Raw genomic sequence first — 4,994 nt, 5'->3', positions numbered from 1 at the left:
CCAACCTCACTAAGTATCAGCCGGGTTTTGATGCAGACAATAAGAAGATGGCGACTCCTTCCTATAAAGTGATGGACTTAATCCCGCCTATTCGTAAGCACACTTTCGCCCCTGAGATTGACCCGTCTGGTCTGATTGATGATGAGTCTGAATTTGTCGCCCTTCATGGCTTTGACTGGTCCAAACCCAATTTCCAGACGGTGGAGGAAGACGAACCGACAAGGGGTGAGGCGCAACCATCCAGTCAGCCGGGTCAGGATTCATGAGCCGGGGTCGGTTTATCAGCTGCTATTTGAGACTTAAGAACCATTATCTTTTGGGCTCAAAATGCCTTGTAATGGGCTAGCTTCAAACTTTTTGCTTTAATACTCCCTCGTGCATATTTGGTTGTTTCTATGATACTTCTTTATCCGTTATGTGAAGACACGCCATGTATGCCTGATGATATTATTCATCCTAAAGCCGTTCCTTCATACAACAGAGAAAAAATGTCCTGGCGGTTTACCGCAGGATGGATTATACTGCCCCAACATGAATTTATCATGATTTATAATCAAAGCTGGTGGAAATAATAATCATTAAAAGATATCATACCTATGATGGTTGATCACCCCAAACTAGTGTAATGAGGGTTATAACCCACAACCGGAACCTTGATAAGTATCAGATGTTACCGGTTTATAAATAAAGTTGGACCGGGTGTTGTTAAAAACACCGGATAGTATACTGGCGACTTATAGTCAAAACCAAGCCGGTTTAATGAACACCGGTGCATTAGAACCATAAAGTATGATAAGTGGAATTAAATAAACCTAAAAAACCAAGAGGTTTTGAATTGGCATAATTGTGGCATTGTGCCGATCAAGAGAGTTTAAGCTATGATACGGATACGACCAAAGCCCCCAAGTGATCATCCTGGTGGCCTTATGCCTACCAAGAGAGGTATAAGCTATGGTTCAAATATGTCCAAGCCCCCAAGTGATTTCCCTGGTGGCCTTATGCCTATCAAGAGGGTTTAAGGTATGATTCGAATACGACCAAGCCCCCAAATGATTTCCCTGGTGGCCTTACGCCTATCAAGAGGGTTTAAGCTATGGTTCGAATACGACCAAGCCCCCAAGTGATTTCCCTGGTGGCCTTATGCCTATCAAGAGGGTTTAAGCTATGGTTCGAATATGACCAAGCCCCCAAGTGATATTGTGGTTGTGCCCAAGGGGTACCTATGTTTGAGTTGTGCTTTTACAACAGACTCTCTTTGATCTCTTTTAACTTGGGTAGGAATATATATATATATATATATAGTAATACTATTCTAATTCTGGAATTAAAATAACTGTTCGGATCACAATGCACGGCCCGACAGGGGCCTCCCGAACTTCCCAAAACAAAAAAACGCCTCGTCTTATCTCCCCAGATCCGCCATTGCCGCGGCGACCTCCCAGATCCTCGCCGCTGCGCCCAAGCAGCCCCGTGCGCCGCGCCGCCACATCCCTGCGCTGCCGCCTGCGCACCACCGCTGCCGCGACCCACCTCCCCACACCGCCAACTTCTCACCAACGCCGCCACCAGGATCCACACACCTCCACGCGTTGCCGGCACCTGTGCTCGCGCGCGCCGCCGTTCCTGAGCTAGTGCGCCACCGTAGCCGTTCTTGAGCTCGCCCGCCGCCGCCGTTCCCGAGCTCGCGCCCTCCTCATTCCACCACTCGCCTATCCTAGATGATGCCGGCGCTCCAACCTCCCTCCCCCAAGCGAGTCGCCATACATCACCATGGATCCCCATGGCGAACCACGCGGAGACCCTGATCTGGACTTCCAGCTCCTCCCACCTCGCCGTGGGTCAACCCTGTATCCCGCCTCCTTTCTCGGGTCACTTGCGCACCGGGCGCCGTGCGCCACCCCCGCAGCCTGCCTTCTCCCATGCACCGCCTCTGAGCTGGTCATCGCGCGCCGTTCGAGCTTCCAGCCTCGTCTCTCCGCCGTCCGACGCCTCCGCAGGTCGTCTTAGTCAGCCCCGCTGTCGATGATGCTGTTCTCAGCCCCTCCTACCTCATCCACTCCACGCTCCCCTTGGTCCCTCTGCATCTCTCGTGCACAGCCACGACTTGTCCTCCAATGGTCAGCGTACGACAGTGGTTGTTAATGGAAAATTAGACCCACCTGTGCTACTGTTGTTGTTGGTCGTCAGGTTGGCCGTGCCCAAATCCAACAAGGAGGAGTAGTAGTAGCAGGTACTGGAGGAGATCAAATTATGTGATGTGGCGAGGAGTGTTATTTGCAAAATTTCCGTTGGCCTTCTCTAGTTGCGTCCTCATTACTGCTGCTCCAGACAAGTATGGACTACAGGACGCCTCCGCAGCATGACCAAGTGTCAGTCTTTTTCTCTGAACCTCTTCCTTTCTACTTGCACACTCTGAACTTGTTGCACCTGCCGTTATGTGCTCCACCAAGGATGGCAAAAGAAATTTCTATTTTTCCTTTATAGTGTGTGTTCTTATTAGAAAAAAAGAGAAGTCTAGTTTGTAACGATGACATAAAAAGGGCATGAATTCCAATTTGAGAAACCAGGGATTGTTCTCTGTTGTAACCTCTGTTAGTTCCAGATTAAAAATGTATTTGTATTGGGAATTTGATTTTGTATCCTCCAATTTAATGAGAACTAGTTGTAGCATCTGGAATCTCTTGCAAAACATTTTCTAATGCAGGAAAACAAAAATGGGCACATTATTTTGCTCGGCACTGATGTGCATGTCGCTGCCGCCATTGCATCCTCCAGCTCAACCCCACCATTGCAGTCCAATGACTCCAGTTGTAGTCATTCGCCACTGTCGGGCGAGGTAAGATGGATCTCAACATCTTGCTCATCCCTGTCACAGCCATGGCTCCCGGCAGGGCGCTGCCTTCTGAGGAGGGGGCCGGCCTTGCATCCTCCCGCACGAACCCCATAGTGCGCCGCAGCCGGGACCCGCCCTGCAAAGCACTGGCTGTTCACCGCCGTCGGGCCACCACTCCCGGGATCGGGGCCGCTGTGCTCGCCAGATGTGTGCGCGCTAATTGACGCTAATCGAAGCTCATCTCCTCCATTGTGTATGCATCAACAAAAATTGTGTGGGTCGCTGCAGTCCAAGTCATGCCACAACAGCAGGGCGACTCTTCCAGGACGCATATCATCTCAACCAGCTCCAATTTTGCGTGCATGGGGTGGTGGGTGCTGCTCCAGCAAGCTCCTTCGTCCCCGACCCATCCCTGAATGCGGATGCAGCACTGCAGGTTCCCTACCCATTGTGCCTCCTCTCTGCTTCTTCACTCTCCACTTCTCTAGTTTTTGTGTGTGCACGCAAAATGTTGGCTAAAATGTCTTAGTGCACCAGTACTAGTTTTGTGTGTTCGTTTTCCTTTCTAGCTTAGTCCTTGCTTGCTAATTGATATGGGTTGGATTACTTAAGAGTGTTTTTCATGTGTGTTATGTACTTCAGGTTCAGGTTCACCCTGCATCCCTGATGTAGCGCTACTCCGGCTCCTCCCCCGCTTGCTGCCAGGTCTATCTCTCCTTCCTCCCCTGCTCGCTATCCTGTGAGGAGGTGGACGCGGCTACCTGACGGAGCGAAGCCGGCCTCCCGGCACTGGCAGTTGCAAAAAAATAACAACATCAAGTTCAGAATAAGAAAAATGAGAAGTTCAAGAAGAACAAAGGTGTTGCCTTCACTCAAGCGCTTGCAAATTGTTAGGTTGTAGCTCGTATATTGTTTGCAACTATCTTCAATTTCTTCAGTAGCTCGTACACATTTGCCAAAATCTAGTATTTTCATAATCGTAAAGCTGATAGTTGGCTCGCAGGGACAACCATGTTGATCGTGATTGAAAAAGGATTATGAAATAATATTATTGAGACTGAAGGCCAAGTTTGATGCATGATGTCAAAGGATTCCAAGTCTTTTTCTGAGGCGGTCGATGGCTTTCGAGAGATGCATTCATATCTCACAAGTTTCCAGGGGTTCAAGTTCATCTATATAAGAAGGAATGCCAATTTTGTTGCACATCTATGTGTGAAAGAGGCACTAAAACTTGATGTACTTGCTATTTTTTTCTTGTAACGCCTACCTACCTGATTAAGACTTTTCAATCACAGTTATTTTTGCCTGCCATGCCCTGCACCTTCTCCATCTCAGTGCCACCGTCATGACCCAGCCTCCATTTGGTGGTCGCTGCTAGCTGCTGTTGTTGTGTCCTACCTCGCCCTCTAGCTAATGTTGGTGCGCTACTGTTCAAGTTCAACTAGAATGCTAGAGAGAGATTTCTGCGAGAGTTTAGCTACTATAGTCCTTGGTTTTGTGTTTGAACTTGTTGTCCATGGTTAAAGATTATGATGTGACTTTTCTGCAGATGGTCTTCCTATAGATATATCATTTTCCATCCTTGTTATGTCATCGTTACGGAGCTGGTCGGGAGGATCGGGGGAGAGGTGGTGCGGGAGGGAGGGTGGGCCGCTCGGAGGGGTTAGATGGAGCGACCAGTTTTTATTTTTCGGCGTTTCTGCGATCTCAGAAACATGTGCATCGCCCCTAGGGGATGATGAGTATTTCTATAGGCATATAAAAGAGAATACAAAGAAATCGATCTATTTTTTATGCTTGTACAACCATGTATTTTTCTATTTTTTATTTATTTTCCTAAGGCCAAGAAATTGTGTTCGAGAAGGTCAAGTTTGAGATAGTTCATGAATTGTTTGTTCAAAACAAAATGTATCTAAGTACGTCTCCCATCAAGAAAAAGGCGAAGTAATATTATTAAAAGTTAAAGCAACTATGATTTTTGTTCTAGAAATACATCCAAGATATACAAAGTAAAAAAAGCAACTATGAGCCACGTTAAATTGTTGTTTCTTATTTTACCTAAAAGAAAAAGATATTTCAAAGCACTAAAATTAAATAAAAACACCCACATCATTGTAGTTATATTTCATCATGCGTGAGAGTCCAAAATGAATAGTTCTTG

At 47.3% G+C, this 4,994-nt stretch overlaps 1 long non-coding RNA gene across 3 annotated transcripts; it reads left to right on the top strand.

Annotated features, from left to right (window-relative positions):
- The first annotated feature begins 1,351 nt into the window (after positions 1-1,351).
- LOC125508264 (uncharacterized) lies at positions 1,352-4,144 on the top strand. Of its 3 annotated transcripts, none has more exons than XR_007283336.2 (3): positions 1,352-3,269; positions 3,476-3,692; positions 3,826-4,144. It is a non-coding gene; the product is annotated as an uncharacterized LOC125508264 (long non-coding RNA). The 3 variants fall into 3 exon arrangements; XR_007283337.2 differs by having other exon boundaries at positions 3,476-3,727; positions 3,837-4,144; XR_007283335.2 differs by having other exon boundaries at positions 1,354-3,269; positions 3,837-4,144.
- Positions 4,145-4,994: the final 850 nt, after the last annotated feature.

Source organism: Triticum urartu, chromosome 5A, assembly GCF_056163025.1.
Source record: "Triticum urartu cultivar PI428250 chromosome 5A, HENAU_Tu73, whole genome shotgun sequence".
Lineage (NCBI taxonomy): Eukaryota > Viridiplantae > Streptophyta > Magnoliopsida > Poales > Poaceae > Triticum > Triticum urartu.
This window is presented reverse-complemented; position numbering and strand designations above follow the sequence as displayed.